The sequence below is a fragment of the Protopterus annectens genome, chromosome 3.part1, assembly GCF_019279795.1.
Source record: "Protopterus annectens isolate FY-2018-M chromosome 3.part1, PAN1.0, whole genome shotgun sequence".
NCBI classification, from domain to species: domain Eukaryota; kingdom Metazoa; phylum Chordata; order Ceratodontiformes; family Protopteridae; genus Protopterus; species Protopterus annectens.
The window spans coordinates 567,343,476-567,366,624 of NC_056732.1; positions in this window are offsets into that span (position 1 = coordinate 567,343,476).

Genomic DNA, 23,149 nt, shown 5'->3' on the forward strand with positions numbered 1-23,149 from the left:
TGGTTCTTCATACACATTCATATCTAGCTTTGTTCAGCTACATCAGGGCTACATTTGCTTTATATAGCTGTAGACAAGTGTGGATGTTTGGTATATCAGACAAACATCCTATCTGCATATTGCAGACTGAGAGCAACATATCCTGATTTTGGGATACACATTCCAGATGCAGCAACACTTTGAACAGATTTAGCTGTTTGGTTTTGAATCTGACATGCATTTCATTCTGTCTTGCCTGCAGTATACTTTATTCAGGGGTTATTACTACTGTATTGCTGGATTCATGGCACTTTCTCACACTCTCTCACTTGCTTTCATTTTACTATTCAGGTTACAATCCTTTCCAGCAGTCTCACTTCTGTCATGTTTCAGTATTTCCACAGGGATATATTTCACACATGTGATTTCATCATCTTCTGCAGCTATACTTTTCAGCCTGCTGCAGGTTGTGTACTATTTTCTTACAGGCAGGGCATTTTTATTTCAGGATATATGTCGGACAGTTTCATGTTTAGCTTAAACTTACAGGCTGAAAACTGTTGTAATCAAGCAATACTTGCATACACTTTCACACTGTTACTTGCAGATTTTATTCCTTACTGACTACACTGCACTCTTTTGCTGACTGTCATACTTTTATATTTCTTTACAGTTACTGGTAGTGGATTACTGACCTGCCTGGTGGCGCAACCGCACCAGCCTATCGCCATAGGCTCTGCGGTTCGCAGAACGGACACCTGCAGCTGTAATATAAATGAATTAATATTGGAATACACATCTCCATAATATCAGCTAGTTTAACTTTTTACATACATAATTGAATGTTACTTACTCAGTGGTGGGGTGTTGGGTGTTTGCCGGGCCTCCTGGATCCAAAGGTTCAGTTGGTCCTGCTTGCATCTCTTCATGTCCGCATGGTGGTGACGGACCTGCTCACCTGTCCTTGGAATCCCTGTGGCACTGGTGAGATCATGAGCCAACCGGTCCCACGCCTCAGCCCTGTATGCTCCCCAGAGGACCTGGCCCTGCATGAGTTGGGCCTCATGATTGTGGACTAGGAGCCAGGCCATGTACCTGGACTCCTCAACACCCCACCTCTGTGCTCGAAAGTGACTACCCTCTCCTACTCCTGACATTCTGCCTGCAGGTCTGTTCTACAATCGTTTATGCTGTGTATTCCCGCCTATGGGGCTTATATAGTCCGTTTTTCCTGCACATATCTGTGATTGGCCATTTTGGAATTGTATCAACTTCAGTAAACCTGCATTGTCATGCTGTAGTTTGTATTCATTTCTATATATTAGCTATTATTGAATTTCTAGGTACTGCTGTCATGGCTTAGTGGTTCTGTACCTTGACTATGGTGTATAGTATCCTGGGTTCGGACCTGGCCACTGCTTTTTATTTTTCATGACTGTCTAGACATGCTAAGGGGTGTGTCTGTGTAAAGGCAGTTTTGATACGGCTTGCTCAACGTTGCCCGTCGGTTAGCTTGTTTGCGCGGTGCGCAGCTACGCGCAAATGGGGTACACTGCTTTAAGCCTCATTTGGCTATCAGCACGCATATTATGCTCAGCTCAGCTAGGGGCACATAGATTCAACATGTTAAATGACTGCTCAGCTACGGGCACGCATTTTGCACCAGTTAAACCACTGCTCATCTACGGGCACATGCACTCACTCTGTTAAACTGTAGCTCAGCTATGAGCACATCTGGCATTTTTTCTTCTTTTGGTACCTCACATGTCTTCAATATCAATGGGCTATTTCATTACATTTTACATAACGTGTGGTTTTATGTGTACATATTTGTCAGGGACTTGTTTCCTGCTTATTTTGCAAAAAAAAAAATTGGTGTTGTGGGGGCTCGAACCATGGATGCCTGCTCTGCAGCCAGCATCTCTACCGCTACGCTATTGCTTCCTGGCTTACTTTGCATATTTAGTTCTTATATGCTTTCCCACTGACTGCTAACTGTAGCTGCGCTTACGCACGCCAGCAAATGAGCGCACACATGGTTAAACATCTTTACAATTTAAAAAAATATATAACATGTTCATTTATATATCTTTTATGTTTCTAGTCTGTAGGGGCATGTGTTGTGTTGTGTTTATTCACATTTCCGTGGACTCTGTTGTGGGTGTCTACTTTGGGCACTTTTACACTTCTGGGGGCGTGTCCGCTTGCAGGGCTCGGCCTACGGACATGCCCCCTACTGTCTTACATGGATCGTGTTAGACTTAGGTGTGATTCAGCATGCTCTCATGAATATGCAAAGCATGCTGACATCACTCCGTTTAACTGCAGCCTCCGTGTAAGAGTTATAACTCTTACACGGAGGCTTTGTGAATCCTGGGGTATGTCTGTGTGCAGCTGCTTTATACTCTCCTCTGGGTTACTGGAAGTCATATCTGGAACTTGTAGTGCTTCTTGTTAAACCACTGCAGTACTCCTCTCAGTCTGTGCTTCTTTCTTGCCTTTTATAGCTGATTTTCCTCCACATCCTTTCTATTTCCTTTTTCCTAGCATCCAGGTAGTGCACTTACTAGACAGTTACTGAAATTTACCCAGAAATATAGGTATACTGGCTTTCTTTGCTAAGTTTATGTTTTCAGACTGGGTGGGCCAGAATTAAGCTGTTACTCAATGTGCAGCCATCTTGGAATGTCATTTGCTATGTCATTATTAATAATGTCCACAATAATTTTTTCAATGGTTTTGCATATGAGACTAGTGGGACATATGAGTCTGCAGTTTCCATGATCTATAGATGGACTGCCTTTGTGCAGAGGGATAATGGTTACTGTCCTCCATTCATAAGGCACAAAGCCTGTTTGGAGACTATGGCTAAATAATAATTCCAGAGGACCTGATAGGTCATGTTTCATACCCTTTAGAAGGTAACCTGGAACACTGTCAAGGCCCAATAATGCTGTGTTCTTGGTCTTTGAAAGAACATTGAAGACCTGCTCCCTAGTGATAGTAGGGGGACTTATATTGTGCATTGCCTTTGAGGTTGCAAACATAGGTAAAGAATGCCTTGTGGTTGTCCTTGCCCTTGGAGGCAAAATTTAGCTCAAATTTGGCTTTGGTAGACTTTGTCCTCTGAGTTGTTTGTTAAGTTTAATAAGAGCACTTTTATCCTGCTGCATGCTATACTTCCTAATTTTGTTGTGATTTTCTTCCTTCTGCTATACAACCTATTGATTCCACCAGGGTGGCTTTTTTTTTTTTTTTTGAGTTGGTTCTGTACTTATTCCTAGTGGGTACAACTAATTCTATGCCGCTATTAACATGCTTATATAAGGTTTCTGTGAACAGTTCCATGTAGACGATAGGGTTCTCAGTGTATAGGTGTTCTTGAAATTTAGTGAAGACCAGATGCAGTATGTTTACATCCCTGGTCAGCATATTAACAATCTGGTCTATGGAGTTTGTGTTTACAAACTCCAGAAATCTCTTTGTCTGCATGTTTGCTGTTATATGTAGTTCTCAGTTAACACTGGGGTAATTAAAATCACCCATGAATATAGTATTATGGTGGATGGGGAGTGTTCTCAGTAAGCTTAAATAAGTGTTATGGGTTTCCTGGGTCAAAGAGTAGCTTGCAAGAAAGTGGTATGGGATTTTGCCTATGGTGATTTAAACATGGAAAAGCTCAAGTGCATCATCCTCTTTCACAAGAAACGAGGTGTATTTATTTTTGGTATAAATTGAGACTCCTCCAACTTTAGTCCATGTCTGTGTAGTTGTAGCTGATCTAAATGTGTGGAAGGCATTATAGCCTTGCACTGCCAGGCTGCTGTCCTCAGCTTTAAACCATGTCTCAGTGACTGCACAGGCATCAGCATTCTCTAGGGTGAGGAGAGCTTATAAGGACTGGAGTTTCTTGTATAGACTCCTTGTATTGAACAGTAACACCTTTAGATTTTCTTGGTTTTGATTTGCTACATTGGATGTATTTTCAGTTTGGCCTTAGCTAAAACAGACATTATTTGGTAGACAAATTAAACTCTAACTTTACTCCTCTTTCTCCTAAGCCTCTCCACGGGAAATACCATATGCTACCATGCTGACTAACATTGCTCATCCCTAGAATGATACCAGAAACTAAGCCAACTATAAAAGTCAGTCATCATCTGTTCTTATTGTGGCATCATCCTTGGGAAAGGTAGAATGCTGCTTAGTGCTACTCTCATACCAGCCTAGGACACATATTCAGGGAGCTCCATGATGTCTTTCTTCATATAGCCTAGGGAGTTATGTCTTGAGTCATTTACACCCACATGGACAATGACTGAGTCATTCTGGTACTTGTGGTCCAGTGATTTAAGTGCATGTGTAATATGGTGGATCCTGGCCTCTGATAAACAACTGACTGTGACTTTCTTCTTACTCAGTCTGGTGAGGGGGACATCAATATGTCTCACAATGGAGTCTTCAATGACCAGAATATTTGAATGTGTGGTGGCTTGCCTTATGGGCTTAGAAGTACAGGCACCATGAGATGTGGCTGTATGTGTTGATGTGGCTGTTGTTTTGAAAGAGTGCATTTGAGGCTGCTAAGGGCATTTGTTATGTGTGCTTCATCTAGGACATCTTTGGGGTTTAGGAAGGTTACATTTAAGTGCCTTAACATATGTGAATGCACGTGTCAGCTTTATATAGTGATTGATGAGTGCAGCATGTGTACTACTGACAATAAATAGATTCTTTAAGTAAACTCAAGACAAATGAATGAGTAAAGAATGGAAAGCCCGACTAAAATAAAGCCTGAGCCCACCAAGTAACACGCAAAAATTATTTTTCTAAGAAATATAATAAAAAGGCTGGCATCATAAATTACATATTTGCCTGTCCACCATAGCTCTCCACCTGAAAACATTGAAAATAGGAACACAGACCATTGAAAAATAGTAACATCCTGCTAAAAATGTGGACATTTAATTAGCATAGCATTTGAATACCAAATAGCACATGACTCTTCCTACTTCTGGTAGGAACGCGGGATAGTACTCAGAAACACATTTAAAAACAGAGTGTGTCAAAAATGATGGAAAAATATAAGCGCATTATCAAAAATACAGTATATATAGACTTTAGTAAATTGCAACACAAAATTCTACCACAGAAGGTAACTTACTTTTGCTTCAGTAAAAGTAGGCTGCTGGATCGTGTGAACTCTTTCTTTAAATTATTATTGCCACTAGTATGTTGGACATGTAGTATGGTTTTCTATATACTAGGCAGCTTAAAAAAATCACATGTGCTAAATGGGATTCAAAAAATTATGAGAAGGAGTAAATCATGCCAGAATACAGAGGCTTACCTCCAAAAACAGAGACAACTTAAATCAGGCTTGAAAATAGGAACAATCCTCCAAAACAGGGAGAGTTGCTAGGTCTGCTGTCCAGTTAGTCCAAACAACACTCTTGTATCTACCATGCAATATAACTCTAAAAAGAAGTAAACTCTCTAATTACTGGATCATCAAACTGAATCTCAATAACCCAAAAATCATCCATACTTCTAAAGAACCTGTCTCAGCTGCTGCCATCTAATTTTATTTTTTCTAAACTTACACCTGTGCATAACATCTGTGCATAACCCCACCTAAATTGTTATCAGTCTTCTTTTCACCCATCCTTCTCCTTTAAATCTGTACATTGGATTGATGTTTTATTTGATAAAACTCCTAACAGAGGCCTGCCTGGCTCTGGTTTTCTTCAGGCATGATTTATTAAGCTTTTCAAGGTCTAAATAAATATCCACTGCACCACATATTTAACCTCCAAATCAAAAGCATAATTCATAGCTCTCCTTATTTCACCCTAGAAAAGTTATAGAAAATTGCATCTACTCTCAAGTTAGCCCATACTTAAAAAACATGATATCTTGCCCTGACACAGCCATGACTGATGGTTTGAGAAGATCACCACAACTGCCCCCTGGACACTTACCGATAACCTTCTACATAATGTAGATAAACAGAACCCCACAGGAGCAGTGTTCATTGACCTTACCAAAGCCTTTGATCTAGTTGAATAGAAGCTCCAACAAGAAGCTTCAGCTGCAGTCTGAAGTAGTACAACTTCTAAATGATTTGCTAATTTCCTACATTGTAGTCATCTTTGTGTCAGTAGGTAACTTTATCTACCACAACTTACCTCTTCCAAGCCATGCCACTAGTGTTAATTCTAGCACTATCATGATTTGCTGATTAATAAGTAAACTGCAATATAACATCCTAGAACTTCTGGTATTATTGCATGCTGATACTATCGTAACATGTCATTCAGTCCTCCCCTCATAAGAAACAAATAAGAATCAGATCTTACACTTTAACTTGGCTCCTTCACAACATCCTTCACCTAAGCCTCTTAAATATCAAATAAATGATATGTGTCAATAAACAAAAATGTACAACAGTTATAACTGGTGCAATAGTGACTCCACTCTTTTTCTCCCCCCACCCCACCTTAAGAACAATCACAGTCTTCAGATACCTAGAATCTGGCTTTTCCCAACAATGTCACTCATTAACAACATTCAGCAAAATAAATCTCAAATCAAAAGTTGCTCATCTGGGCCAGAAATATCTAACAATTCCTAGCCTATGAAGGTAAAAAAAAAAACTATATTGATAAATGAATCATTCTAATCCAATTAAAATAGGAGCTCTCACTTATAGTTTCATCTTTAAAAAAGAACTGCTATCCCCCAAACAACTTCCAAATTATACCATGATCCCCCCAAAACGTGCACGCTGATTGGCCAGCGTGCCCGTTGTAAATCGAGTTATACTAATGGAAAAAGGTCCGGTCGCCCAGACTTTTTTCCATTAGTATAACTCGTTTTTTTAAAACACTGTCTTGCTATGTTAAATGGGTTTAACATAGCGAGACAGCTTTAAAATAAGCAACGGAGATGTCCGTTGCTTATTTTAAAGCTGTCTCGCTATGTTAAACCCATTTAACATAGCGAGTGTTTAAAACAACGGAGAAAGCAAGATCTCCGTTGCTTTTTTAGTGTTCGCTATGTTAAATGAGTTTAACATGGCGAGACAGTTCAAAATAAGCAGCGGAGATGTCCGTTGCTTATTTTAAACTGTCTCGCTATGTTAAACTCATTAACATAGCTATAAAAAAACGGAGACCTTGCTTTCTCCGTTGCTCACAACTCTGATGTACTGCGCGGCGCGGTACATCAGAGCTGCCGCGGATGCCAGACATCTGCGGAAGGGCAGCAAACAGGCATTATACTATGCCATTATTTAAGAAAAGTAATAGGTTCTTTTCTTAAATAATGTCATGGTATAATAGCAATAACCCACTTCTGGGTGTGGGTAATGCTAAATTTACCCACGGTTGGCTTTGTTTGGTACGCCAACCGTGGGTAAATTTAGCATTACCCACACCCAGGCGTGGGTTATTGCTATAATAATTCACCCTTCTGATCTCATTAGCTCCCCAAAACGGACATCACTGTACAGTTATATATATGGTCCAATGCCTTCCAGTCTAAAAATATGCAGAGCTCATGTTAGGGCCACTATATTTCACACTCCTAAAACTTGATACCTTCACATTCTGGCAAGAAGCATCTCATTAATGTTCACAACATGCAGTTATTGGTGTACTACTAATAATGCTCCACTCTGAAAACCCAAGAAAAAGATAACATTGCAGAGAAAATAGTTCTTTACTATTAGAGCCTAAACTGTTGAATTCATCCCACCAGCACTCAATAATTTAACCAAGTTCAGCAAATTCCTATGCAAATCTAAAGAAATTCTTACAGAAAAATGCCCAGTGGTAATGCCTTGAAGAAGAAATCACATAAATCACATTCATAATTTCCATCTCAACACTTCTTACTAAGGGGACATCACCTCACAGAGTACCTATTTGCCATTCACAATAAATAACGTATGTGAATAAACTGATATGCATGCTTATTTTTTCTCAGTAAATTAAAATTCTAGGTATTACAAAGACAATATTAAGCAACATATTTATTTTTGGTATCATCTGAATAGTGACAATCCCATTTTGTATAAATATTTAAATTGAAAAATTCTGTTCCTGGATCTGTGCAAACCAGATATACTTTCTCTGCATTTCATACTATATATGCCCATCTCTACATACTCATTATATTTGAATAAACCAACTGTAAACCATTTTATATGCAGAAAGTTTATATAACTATTAGCTTTACTAGTAAACAATGACCTGGTATTGATTATCTAGGGTCAGTGTAATTCCACAGTTAAAATATTAAGCAATAAATAAATGCACTAAATAAAATAATTAAGAATGACCTCCACAATAAAGTATTGCAATAAACATTATTAGGAGAAAATAACAAAATGTGTGACAGTTTTTGAAGTTAAATTAGCCTAAGAGGCATCCAACTCAAGAGTGACCAGGCTTAAGAAAAAGGATGAGTATAATAGATAAAATCAGATATAGCTACATAGCAGTCTGTTCCAGCACCCTTCTCAAGAAAACCTTGAATTGTTTTTTATTACTAACCCCAACTCTTATAATAATTTCAAAGCAAGTAACTTCTCCTGATCTAACAAAAAGTCCGAGAAGGCTTGCTTTCTGTATTAACTAAGACCATTTAAACACCAAGAATAAAATAATAAAAACAAGAGAACATCAAAAGTGACCAGTGGTGCTCTTCACGTCTCTGCCCTGGGAACCCTCCTAGGGTCTGTTTATCTGACCTTCAACCAAAAACAGAGGCCTGATGATGATTGTAAGCCAGGCACTGCTGTTTGCTCAGCTTCTGAAACCATCTTGTATTGCAAATAGTTGGTGCAAAGAAAACGGGCTTAAATTAAATGCTACAAAGTGCAGTTTTTTTTAGATTTGGAAACAAAGGTGTTTTGCAGACTCATGACCTACAACTTAGATAGCACCCCTCCTCAGACTGATGACATCAGAGATCTTGGCACCATCACTGACTACCACAACAATCCTTTTATCTTTCCCATCTAGTAACCAAAGACATCTCATCTAGATCAAAAGATATACACCCCCCTGCTACATATCTGTTATCTCACCAACTTAAAGTGAATCTTAACTTGATGTGTAGCCACAAATTTACCCTGAGCCTATCTCATGTTGTCCTCTTAGAGGCAGGTGATGCCATTTGAGGATGGTGCTGGCAAAATTTTAATGGCCCTTGGACTGATCTACCCTGCAAATCCCACAATCCTATGATCATACACACTGCAATGAAACAAGAAAAATTAGGAGAAAACAATCTAAGTATACAAACCAAAAAATCAGATATTTTCATAGCAGAGTGGTCTGCCAGATGTATCCAGAAAACAAGAAAATGTTTTCCTTATTACATTAAACATGGAGTCCAATTTTCAACAACTAATCTCTCATAGGATTCACAGAAAAAGAAACAAAAGGTTGCCATCTGCCCTAATCCACCACTTTCAAAACTCCAATAAAAGATCTGTAAATAAACAAATACTGTATTATTACAATATGAAAACTATTAAAAGCAATGTAAGTATACAATCAAACAAACAAAATGAAACAGATGCATACAGCAATATGTTTTGACAGCTGTCTCAAGGAAACCTCAAACTGTCATTAGCAAAATGTGACTCAGATTGCAAACTGAAAAATATTTTCTCCACAAAAAGTGCAAAAATAGTGAAACACCAGTTTAACAAAATAATACCTGGTTCAGAAACAGTAGTACCAAATTGTTAAATATAGAAAAAAAGGTAACCAGTTTGAATACACCATTTATGGGGGATACACTAAAAGCCAATAATAAAATCACAGATTTACAAATCATTGTGATAAACAAATTAAGTTTTGATTATAAATCATTGTGGGCAAACAAATTAACTGATTAATGAAACATAAACACAGCCTGAAAGTAACATAATGGAGAAATAATAAAGATTTTCAATAAAACCAAAGATTTATCAATCAATGTGGGTAATAAATTATGTTTTAATCAGGGTGTCATGATCAAAGTTAAAAAAAGTTTACTGTCTAGAGCAAATGATCTTCCTAATATATCCATTAGATCATGGAAAGTCACTGCCCATCTACATGCTCACTTATTTAGCTAGCACTTGAAAATAATGTTTTTTGCAACTTGACACAGCTTGAAAAAGTGAAGAGGTTCCTAATTAAGTGAACACATAAAATGAAAAAGTGAACTACTTTGACAGACTACAGGAACTGTCTTTATTCTCAATAATCTATAGATTCTTAAAAAAAGGACTAATGTTTGCTATACAAAATCATCACCATTCCAATTGTACATAAAAAAACTACATTTATAAAAATGAACAGAGGAACCATAATATTCTGTAATCTACCATTAAGAATAAACATAAATAAGAGACAAAAATGGCATAGATGGCTGCTCTACTCTTCCTCAAGTGTCAGCTACATAAGGAACAAACTGGCCAAACACTGTTCAGTGAAGGTGCACTCCTCAGTCATAGTGTTCCACAGGAAATCACTGCCAGTGTGGATTTCAGGCATGCTCCAGCAGTGATTCCTTCCTGTTGGGAGATTCATAGTCTTCCACAGGAAATCAATGCCAGTGTGAATTTCAGGCATGCTCCAGCAGTGATTCCTTCCTGTTGGGAGATTCATAGTCTTCCACAGGCAATCACTGCCAGGGTGGATTTCAGGCATGCTTCGGCAGTGACTCCTTCCTGTTGGGAGAGGTCTCCCTTCTTCTTGCTTGAGCATCTGTGGAGTTGGTATATTTGAATTCAGGGTTGTAGCATGTCCAAGTATCTTGCCTCTGTAAAAATGCATTTCATTTTTCATGGAGATGATTTGTCAAGCAGTTGTGCTTGATGAATTAGTTCCTTAGGGATCTGTAACTTAAGGACTTGCGGAGGCAACATAAATTCCTTATTCAACAGCTTGTAAAACTTTGTAATAAATTACATCTTGTTTATAGGTTTATAGGTAGGTACTAGGCTATCGGCCCAAGGGCCTAAGTAAGCCTAGCCAACAAGGTTAGGTTGTTCACTAACAGTATTTAGAACCAACAATCACATGTATGTGAGTGATAAGAAGACATTGTAAAAACCTTTAAAACTTCTCAAAGGCCAGTGGGTTGCAATTGTGACAACAAAGCCAATAAATATATGAACCTGTGAAAAACTGTTATGTCTTTTAAGTTTTATGTTAGAAAATGTTTTCATTATTTTGGATGTATAAAGGCTTCCAATTAATTTGTATGTAAATTTGTTTCCATGCATTACAATTTCCTGTAATAAGTTACATTTGTTAAACTTAAAGCCAAGGTATCTGAATGAACAAATGATCTCTTTTATTAAATAACAAAGCAAGTTTATCTTTATCCTTTCTCTCATTCCCATAACATCTATTCCAGTCATTAGAAAAAAAGTGATTGCCTGATCAATAATAAAAGTCTGAATTTCCCAAATCAAAAACATAATTCATACCTCTCTCTATTTCACCCTAGAAAAGTTATAGACAATCTCTTCCAATCCCAAGTAAGCTCATATTTCTTCTGCTTTGCAAGCTTCTGCACAATACAGATAAAGAGAACCTCACAGGAAAAGTATACATTGACATTACCAAAGTTTTTGATATTGTTCAATAGAAGCTCCTACAGGAAGTTTCAGTTGCAGTCCTAACTAATACAACTTCTAAATAATTTACTAATGTCCTCCACTGTAGTCCTTCTTTGTGGGAGTAAGTAACTCTTTATCTACCACAACTTACCTCTTCCAAGCAATGCTACAGTGGTCATTTCTAGCACTATCACTGCTTTCTATTTAATAATCAAATGCATTCTAACATCCCAAAGCTTCTGATATTACTATATGCTGATCTCATCCATGATAAGAAACAAGTAAGAATTAAATCTCACACTTCCCTTCACTTTGCCCCTTCACAACATCCTTCTCCTAAGCATCTCAAAGACCAAATCTAGGATGTCTATCAATAAACAAAAATGTATGTACAACAGTTATAACTGGTGCATCAGTGACTCTACTCTCTCTCTCTCTCTCTCTCTCTCTCTCTCTCTCTCCCCTCCTTCTGAACAATCCAAGTCTTCAAAATCTGAAATCTGGCCTGGACAAACAATGCAACTCATTTACCACATCTGGCAAAGTAAATCTCAAATCAAAAGTTGCTATTTTGGGTTAGAAATATCTAATGATTCCTAGACTGTGAAAGTAAAATAACTACATTGATATCTGAATCTTTCTTATCCAATTTAAAGTATGAGCTCTCCCTTACACTTTAATCTTTGAAAAAGGCCCATAATATCCTCAAAACAACTTCCAACAGAATTCACAGACTGATCAAACTAGCCCCCCAGAAGAACATCACTGCACAGGTATATACATGGTCCAATGCCTTCCAGCTATTGGTCTGCTGCTAATAATACTTCAGTCTGATGACCCACAAAAAATACAATTGTAGCAAAAATAGTTCTTTAGTATTAGAGTCTGAACTGTGGAATTCATCCCACCCACACTCAATAGTGCAAACAAATTCCTATTCAAAGTTAAACATATTCTTGCAGAAAAAGCCCAGTGGTAATGTTTTGAAAAAAAGTCACATAAATTGCAGTCACAATTTCCCCTTAAACACTTCTTACTAAAGGGGACATAACTTAATTAAGTAACTCTGTGCCATTCCCAACAAATGCTGTATCTGACTAAACTGATCTGTATGCTTATTCTCTCTCAGTAAACTAAAACTATATGTGCTATAAAGCCAATTTGGCAACATATATATTTTTGGTATCATCGGAGTAGTGGTAAACAAATTGTGTGTAAATATTTAAATTCAAAAGCTGTCATATATCTTTTAAGTTTAATGCTAAAAACTTCATTATTTTGGATATAGCAAAGGCTTGCAAATGATTTGCATGTAAATCTATTTCTATGTATTACAGTTTCCTATAATAAATTAAATTTGTTATACTTTAAGTCAAAGCATCTAACAGAGCAAAAATCTATCTCTTTTATTAAAGAACAAAGCAAATCAAGCTGAATTATTTCTTTTTATTAAGGACAAAAAGGTTTTTGTTCTCCATACTTTGTGGAAATTAGTTTTATAGAACAAAATAATTATGTGCAGATAAGTTATATTTTATCAGTAGTACTAAAGCTGTTGTAATATTTTTCAAATGTGAAGTAAAAATACAGATAAAGCAGCAAAACTCATTTAGCAAAAGTTTATAGACATCATACAAAAGAGCAATGTAAAAATCTTCAAAGAGGTTGTCAATATTTTGCAGTTTTGTTGCGTAAAGTACTGTATATTGATGAAGTAATATGCATATAAAACTAAAACTGATAATATGATAAAATACTGTAGTTATTTTGTCTAAACAAAAATGAAAACATGTTCTTTGGCATGGAGCATTTAAATACATGATTATGTTTTTTTTTCAGATAACTTTAATATATCTAGAAGCTTTAAAGATCACTTTTACCCTGAAAGTCTTGCACTCTTGCAGTTAAATATTCCATAGTTCAAATATTCCATAGTTCAGTCAATGTGATCAGAAACAGAAATACTTACCCTTACAAGAACTATCCAAGACCTTCTCACATTACCACTTGATGCAGTGTTGTAAAGAACAATAAAAATAATGGAGGAATTAAAAAAAAGCTGATCTTGATTATATAAATCACTGGCATTTACTCATTTCAGACCACAACCAACCATTTCATCCACTAAAATTACAGTATGACAGCTCATTAGATGTTGTTTGTTTCTCATGCATAAAATATTGTGCACTTTATTTTGTTTTAATGTTTCCAAGCTTGTCTGCCAGTGTAAACTGCTTATATAAATTAAATAGTGTGGTGGTGCGGAGGGGGGGGGGGGGTCTTACCTACCTGGAAAAACACATTCATCTTTTTCATGGATTTGATTTCTCAAGCAATTGTGCTTGGTGACTTGATTCCTTGGGGATTTATTACTCATGAACTCATTGTGGAATTGATGTAAATTCTTTATTCAGCAACTTGTAAAACTTTGGAATAAATGACATCTCTTAATGAGGTCAGGTTCTTGACTAACAATGTTTAGAACCAACACTCACATGTATGTGAGTGATAAGAAGACTTTGCAAAACAGCTCTAAAGCTCCTCAAAGGCTAATAGGTTTCAATTGTGACAACAAATTCTAGGAGTATATAAATCTATAAAAAACTGCTACATATCTTTCAAGTTTCATGTTTAAAAAATTCTTCATTATTTTGGATGTATAAAGGTTTCCAATTACTTTGTAAGTAAATCTATTTCTATGTATTATAGTTTCCTATAATAAGTTACATTTTTTATACATTAAATAAAAGTATCTGAATGGAGCAAAACATCTATCTCTTTAATTAAAGAACAAAACCAATCAAACTGAATTATTTATTTTAATTAAGGACAAAATATTTTTTGTTTTCTGCAGTTTGTAGAAATGGGTATTATTAAACAAGAGATGTCTGTGCAGATACAGTATCCTTTTATATCTAGCATTACAGAATGCCATGGTATTTCTTCAAATATGAAGTAAAATACAGAGAAAGCAGCATAGCATACAGATTGCTTTAACAAGAGTTTGCAGTCATCATAAAGAGAGTAACCTAAGATATTCAAAGAGTGTGTTAAGCTTTTGTGCAGTCATGATAAAGCAGTGACCTCAAATCTTTAAAAGGCTATTTAGATTTTGTGCAGTTTCATTCCACAAATCACTGTGTGATAATGAAGTAATATGTATATAAAAGCAGAAGTGATGATATGATAAAATACTGTAGTTGTTTTGTCTAAATAAACCTGAAGACTTGCTCTTTGACATGGCCCATTTAAATACATTATTATGGTCTTCCAGGTTGGTTTAATATATCTAGAGTCTTTAAAGATTACTTTTAACCTAAAAGCCATGCAGTTCGCTTTTGCAGTTAAATATTCCATAGTACAGTCAATGTGATAAGAAACATTACTATTATTTAATACTTATCTTTACAAGAACTACCCAAGACCATTTTACTTTACCACTTGATGCTGTGTTGTAAAGAACAATACAAAATAATGGATGAATTATAAATAACTGACCAAACAAATCACTGTCATGTATTCCTTTCAAATTGGTACCAGCCATTTAATCTACTCAGAAATATAATAGCTGTAAATATTGCCAAGTTGATTTAAAACATCACAATTCCAAATATGGACACTCTCATTAAATAGTGATGGTTTCTCACACACATTTTAGCACACAAGCAAAAAAAAAAAAAAGAAAAAAAAAAACTATACTGCTATAGTGCACTTAATTTTTTAATGTTTTTCTAGATTGGCTCCCATTAAAAATGCATATATAAATTAAATAGTGTGATGTTGCAGGGGGTATTACCTACCTGTGAAAAACATATTTAACTTTTTCATGGATTTGATTTCTCAAGCAGTTGTGCTTGTTGACTTGATTCCTTGAGGATTTATAACTCATGGACTCATTGTGGAATTGACATAAATTCTTTATTCAGCAACTTGTAAAACTTTAGAATAAATTACATCTTGTAATGAGGTCAGGTTTTTTTGCTAACAGTACTTAGCACAAACATTCACATACATGTGAACACATTGCAAAACAGCTCTATAGCTTGTCAAAGGCCAGTGAGCTCCAGTTATGACAACAAAACCTATGAATATATAAACCTGTAAAAAACTGTCAAATATCTTTTGTTTTATGTTAAAAATCCTTCATTATTCTGGATGTATAAAGGCTTCCAATTAATTTGTATGCAAAACTTCCATGTAATACAGTTTCCTATAATAATTATAATTTGCTATATCTTAAGTAAAAGTTTGCATGGAATAACATCTCTCTCACTCTCTCTTTTTCATTTAAGAACAAAGCATATCAAACTGAATTATTTCTTTTTTATTAAGGACAAAAAGGTTTTTGTTCTCCACACTTTGCGCAGATGCATATTATTAAACAAAAGATTTCTGTGCAGATAAAGTATATTTTGTCAAGAGTATTATGTAATGTCATAATATTTTTCAGATATGAAGTAAAAGTATAGAGAAAGTAGCAAAGCATACATATTGCTTTAACAAAAAAATACAGACATCATATAAAGAATAACCTAAAATTTTTAATGTATCTGTTAAGATTTTTTGCAGTGATCATAAAAAGAGTAACTAAAACATTTAAAAAGTCTGATAATATTTTCTACAGTTTCACTGCAAAAGGCACTGTGTGATAATGAAGTAATATGCAAGTATAAACAGAACTGATAACAAATATTGTAGTTATTTTGCCCTAATAAAACTGAAAACTTGTTCCTTGACATGGCAAATTTAAATACGAGTATAGCCTTTCAGATTACTTAAATATATCTAGAAGCTTTAATGATCACTTTTACCCTGAAAGTCTTGCAGTTAAATATTCCAGGGTACAGTCAATGTGATCAGAAACACTGTCAGTATTTAATACTTGCCTTACAAGGGCTACCCAAGGCCTTCTTACATTACCATGTCCCATGCCATACATTTTGCCAGAATGACATTCAGACTCTTCACTTGCACTGATACATGAAACCCAAGTATACTCATGTGGAAGACAGTGAACATATAAAGTACGCAGGCAGTGATTCCTTACCAGGATTAAATTTCAAACCTTTCAGCTGTGAGTCAGCAACACTAATGACTTTGCCAACACTATTCCTCAGCAGAACAGAGGAAGCACTCTAACATGAAGCATCAGTGAGGCAGAATTTATTAACAGTAGAAAAATATCTGATCAGAGTGGAGCAATAAGTAACCATTTTGTCAGGTCTCCTGTCAGTGAAATAATCAAAGTGAATAAAACCTAATGCATATAGCAGTACCTTGAAGAGAAATGCAGAGGTCAGGTGAGTGCCCCAAAAAAATGCATTGGGAGTGTGCATCATCATAGGATTAAGGGATCATAGGAAGTTACTAGGCTAATGGCCCTAGGGCCCTTACAAGCTTTGTCTTATTTCTATGATCAGCACCTATTGCCCCTTCCAAGAGAGACACAGGTGTAACCCCTGGGGTGAATTTATGGTTACCCATCCAGTCATCCAGATTGTGCTTGAAGAGGCCCAAAGAGGTGCTGTGCTTCACATGAACTGGGAGTCTGTTCTAAAAATGCGGTAACCTCTGGGAGACAAGTCTGTCCCTCCAGCAGGTTCTATTAATGTTACATGCCAGGTAAGGTCTTTAGAGCAAGTAAGCTGTGAGCCATTAGACTTCTGGATATGCAGCATTTGCAATAAAGCAGAGTCAGAGATTGCCTTATTCACAAGGCAGAGATCTCCTCTGAGTAGTCTGTATAAAATGGAGTAAAGTGACAATGATTTCAGCAGATCTACATAGGACAGATGCTGAATACCTTGATTTTTCCTTGTGATAAACTTTTGTGGTCTTTCCAGTTGCTGCAGGTGCCTGGAATGGTACATACCAAAAAGAGTGTTGAACTCAATCATTGGCCTAATGAGGGAAGTGTACAGGGAGGTTATAACTTCTTTTTTTACTGGAGGCAATCCACTTACTTATGAAATGAGCGATATAGAATGCCCTTCTTATCACTGTGGAGACACGGTGATCAAAGGTAAGGTTGCTTTCAAGCTGCGTGACCAGGTCTCTCACAACAGAATGTGTGCTTAGGGTGTTTCTACTGATGTAGTAGTTAGCAGTAACATCACTTTTTTGAAAGGGATGATAATCCATTTTTTTGCATTGAGTTTAAGGCCATGACTTTGGCACCAATCATTTCTTTGCATAAGACCCTCTTGTAGGATGTTGACATTGTTTGCAGATTCTATGACTGCTCACAGTTTGCAATCATCATAAAGTTTGTCAGCCACTGACTTTTAGTTTTTGCTTGTACTTTGAAGAAATAGATTCCAAACAGTAAAGGTCCCAGGACTGATACCTGTGGAACACAACTGGTTACAGGTCTGCTGTTGGTGGTGGATTCCCCTATTTTGACTGTATGGGTTCTATTGGTGAGCCAGTTAGCAACCCACCTAATGATATAAGGGTTGATACCTAGCTGGTTCAGTCAGTTAATAATGTCTGAGTGGGGGATAGTGTCAAAAGCCTTGGCCAAGTCCAGGTAGGCTGTATGCACAGTTTTCCCCTCATCCAGGGCTCTGGTGACTGTCTCGAAGAAGTCCACCAGGTTTAACAGGCATGATCTCCCTTTGATAAATCCAAACTAAGGTCAAGTGTTTGGAGATTACTTATATCTTTGCCAATAAGATCCATGATGATTTGCTCCATGACCTTGCAGATAAGGCTAGTCAGGCTAATAGGTCTATAGCTCTCGGGGTCAGTGGAGGCACCACCCTTGTGCAAGGGGATAATGGTGGCTGTTTTCTATTCAACTGGGATGAAGCCAGTGCTTAGTCTATGACTGAAAAGAGTGCCCAATGGTGTTGCTAATTCTTGATGGAGCCCATGTAGGACGCAGCCTGGGATGTTATCAAGTCCCATAGATGCAGTGTTTTTCACATTAGACAGGGAATTTATGACCTGCTGTCTAGAGATACAAGGTGGGGGACAGATGGAAGGAATTTCATGTGGTATGTGTGGTGGGGACAGGGAGTAAAGTTTTCACAGACCCTATCAGCTAACAGGTTTGCTATGTCCGCAGGCTCAGTGTGTGCAGTATCATTAACTACCAGCTCGTCACAAATCTGGGTCTTACCTTTTAGGTTACAAATGTAACTAAAGAACACCTTATGGTTGTCCTTAGTTGAGGAAGCTAATTTGGATTCCTAGTTTGCTTTGGAAGACTTCAGAAGTCTTATTTGCTATTTTAAGCGGAGGAGAGAGTGTTTCCTGTTTAGAGCATGCTCCCTCTTACTTTTAGACAACAAATTCTTCCTCTTATTGTAAATCCTGTTAATAGCAGTTGTTCATCAGACAGGTTTGATCTTCCTTGAAGAGCTTGTTTTGGTCCTATCAGGTATGGCTACATCAGTGCAGTTATACAGGTGCTTGTAAAAAGCATTGGTGTAGGACTCAGCATAGCTGCCAGTTCCACCTGGGGAGGAGGTGCACTGAAGCTATTTATACCATCCCTTAGAAGGATATAATCTGCTTTGGAGAAGTTTTTTTAGTTTAGTTGCTGCTGGGGGAGTCTAGTGTGATAGTTACTTTGAATGAGAGTGATTTGTGGTCAGATCTGACAAGGAAATACCTCACAGTGGGGGTGCTACAGTGGTCCCCCATATTGGTAAGCACCACATCCAAGATGTTGTTGACCCTAGTTAGGGTGTCCACCAGCTGGTCCAGGGCATTGGAGTTAATGAACTCAAGGAACCTTTGGGCAAATGAGTTTGAGCATGAGTAATTTACCCAGTCAATGGATGGGTAATTAAAATCACCCAGAACCATGGTGTTCAGATGTTTCTTGATGGATTCCAGTAGATTCAAGTAGACAGAGTGGGTGTCTTGATTCATGGAGGGGGTCCTGTAGTTGGCAATGAGTTGAATAGGTGTCCTACCAACAATTAGTTGCACCTGACGTGCCTCCAATTAGTTGCACTTTAAAGGTGTATTTATCATTAATGAATATTGATACACCATCTCCTTTAGTTTTCACACCTTCCTTTCATGGTCTTAATGTGTGGTAGGAGGTGTAACCTGGCATGGGTGTGGGTCTCTCCACTGCCTTAAACCAGGTCTCTGTGACTACACAGATGTCAGCATCTTCCAAGGTGAGGACTGCTTCCAGTGAGTGCAGTTTTATGCTAAGACTCCTAGAGTTTAGCAGCAAAGCCTTGAGGTTGTTTTTTGATGAAGTTTTTACATTGAGAATTTTGTCCTTGTAACATTACATAGAAAAGGTGAAGACCATCTCTGGCAAAACATCGATATCTATCAGTCATGTCATCCCAGGCTGACAGAAACTGGATCCCCTTAGAATGACACCAGAAACTAAGCCAATTATTGAAGTCAATGATTTTCTGTTGATATTGTGGTATCATACTATGCAAGGGCAATATGCTGCTTAAGGCTAGAGACATGCCTGCCTGTGACACATAATCAAAGAGCTCAATCATCTCTCTTTTCATGTAGTCCAGGGTGGTATGTCTCAAATCATTCACACCAACATGTACTATGACTGAATCATAACAGTACTTGTTATTGTGAGACTTGAGTGCCTGTGTGATCTGATGAATTCTGACACCAGAAAGACAGCTGACCATGACTTTTTCTTGTTCAGCCTGGTGATGGGGATGTCTGCACGTCTCACTATAGAGTCTCCTGTAAGTAAGATATTTGGAGTGGATGTGCATTGCCATATGAACTTTGATGGTGAGATGTTTGTGCTGGTGTCATTATGTGTATTATGTGTTTTGGATGTTATGGTTGGTTTAGTATGTATGCATTTTGGAAGTCTCAGGTGTTTAGGTAGATTTTTTGCTAGTACCTCCGCATATGTTGGTCTATGTGTATGCTGTGTGCCATGAGTAAGAGTTGTGTTAGGTGTGCTAACGACCCGCTCTGTATTGCTACCTATTGTGCAAGAGATCTGTGATTCCAGATTCATAATGTAGGTTAATCTCTCACAGATGGTACAAGAATGATTTAGAATTAGGGGGTTGTCAGTGTACATGAGACAGTTGCTACACTGCCTCAGTAGCCCCATGTCAACCAGGCTGGTAGGATAGAAGGAGGGAAACTGACAGTTCATGGTCCCAGGAATAATATTGGTCAGGCTATAACAGTTGAAAGGGAAAAAAGAAGGGGAAGGTATTAGTAGGTTTAAGAGTAAAGAGCTCTGGTTTAGGTAATATTTGTGAGACTACAGACCAGGCACCTGTAACTGTCAATCCCTCTGCATGGTAGCGAATGATACTGGTGGATATGCAAGCACAAACAGGTTCAAACACAGGCTTTTTAAAGCAGAAAAACAGGAAACAGCCAAAGTTCAAATTATCCAATCAAAACACACTAAATAGAGCCCTGCAACTGTAACTCTAGCTAGATCAGTCCACACTGCGCCTTCTTCCCATGAGGGCACAGTGGGGCCTCTCCAGACAAAAGAATAACTCTTTTACAAGCTCCAAAGGTCACAAACAGTACTAGATTTAGCAAAAACCTAAACCTATTCTATACTATTGTTTTTAAAGTGCAGCAAGCAAGTAAAATGAACAAAGCAAGCAGATGAGCAGTAATTACAGTTCTAAGAAGGATTCAAATAGCAGACAATCTAAAGAATGCAGTAAACTACAGTTGCACAGTTTAAACAGAGATATGCAGGACATATTGTTTTAGTTAATCAGAAAGTACAGAAAACAGTTGAAAATAAGCACTTATCTTTTGTTGTCTCTCAGAAGGTATTTGGAAAACAGTAGAGCAAGGGCAGAAGGCCTAACTCACTGCAACTTTGAGCAAACAAGCACAAACCAGTTCAAACAAGTCTTAGAATGAGTCATAGACATCGATATACATTGGGCTGGGAAAAGGGGGGAGGGTTAAAGTATAAAAATTGTCTTCCGCATCTATAAAAGTTGTGGTTTTGCTCAAATAATAAAGAAGGCACACACACACACGCACACACATGTTCACACACACGTGCACACACACACACACACACACACACACACACACACACACACACACACACACACACACACACACACACAGAATTTATACTTTTGGTCAGCAATGTTATCTACAATCAGTGTTATTTAATATTCATGTTACAGTATGCAGTACTGCCAACAGCATATGTGTCGCAGGAAGACAATTGGCTAGCAAGGAGTGCCTTATGCAGCTGCAGGTCTCACTACCCCTAGAAGGTGTAACATTTTCCTTATGAGGCCAATCTAACAAGGATTTTAAAATGGCTGTTATGTTTGTATTTGTTTAACTTCTATGTAGAGTTGTATCATTTTACAGGATTTTTCTGTCTGTTTGCTTATAGAGAAGGAATATGGATAGCAAGTAAATATTTTGTAGTTTGCATGCTACTAATATTGACAGTAGTATGCCAGCCAATTTCCTAGACTTAAGTAATAGAGGGTTGTGCAGTGCTGACTGCTTTATGTACCTCTGCTAAGCTGTTTTAAATAATGCAACTTAATAATTGTTATAAATGTAATTCTGAATGGGTGAGCTAGTAGTTAGAGACATCCAGAATGTCACATTTTAAAGGGTCTGAAATGATGCTGTTATAGCCTAACTAATAATTTCATCATGACAAAGTTTCCAGACTTAATGTTTTCTTGATAAAATGAACATATTGAACATTGCCACATATTAAGCTTTATGTAAACTAGACAATGTAAGATTTCGAGAGTCAGCGTATTTCATATTCTTGCAGAGGTACACAGAATTCTACATTTCACCCTCTTATAACTCCCTACAGATTGCCATACTTCTCTTATCAATAAGATGATCACATTCCCTGCCCATTCCACAGATCAGTACATGCTCTATATTTGAATTATCAACATGTATGGGACTCCTTCCAGATGTGCCTGGTTCATAGGTTCATAGGTTCATACTAGGCTATCTGCCCGAGGGCATTTATAAGCCTAGCCCATAGTTTTGTGGCGTACGCCACCCCTTTTGTATGGGGAACTATACCCATTATTTTGCTGTGCCTCTGTCTAGCAGTGACACTGAGGTAATCCCTGGCGTATATCTGCGATCTCCCATCCATTGGTCAAGATTTCTCTTGAACAAGGCCAGCGAGGTGCTCTGCCTCACATATACCGGGATTTTGTTCCACGGCATAGGGAGTCTTTGGGTGATGAATCTATCCCTCCAGCACGTCCTATTAATAGCCGTGTCGAGGTTTAAGTCTCCCGCCCTTGTGGTTCTGATGGATCTAGATTTTTTGAGGTGAAGCATATTCATCAAATCTGGGTTAGACATGGCCTTGTATGTCAGGCAAAGGTCACCTCTGAGCAAGCCGTAAGCGACTGAATAGAGCTGGAGTTCTTTCAGTCGGGCAGCATAGGACAGATTTTTGAGACCCTTTATCCTTTTGGTGAGGAACTTTTGTGGCCTCTCCAGCTGCTTCAAGTGTCGGGTCAGATACATTCCGAATGGGGCATTGTACTCAATCATTGGTCTGATGAGTGATGAGTATAGGGAGACTATGAC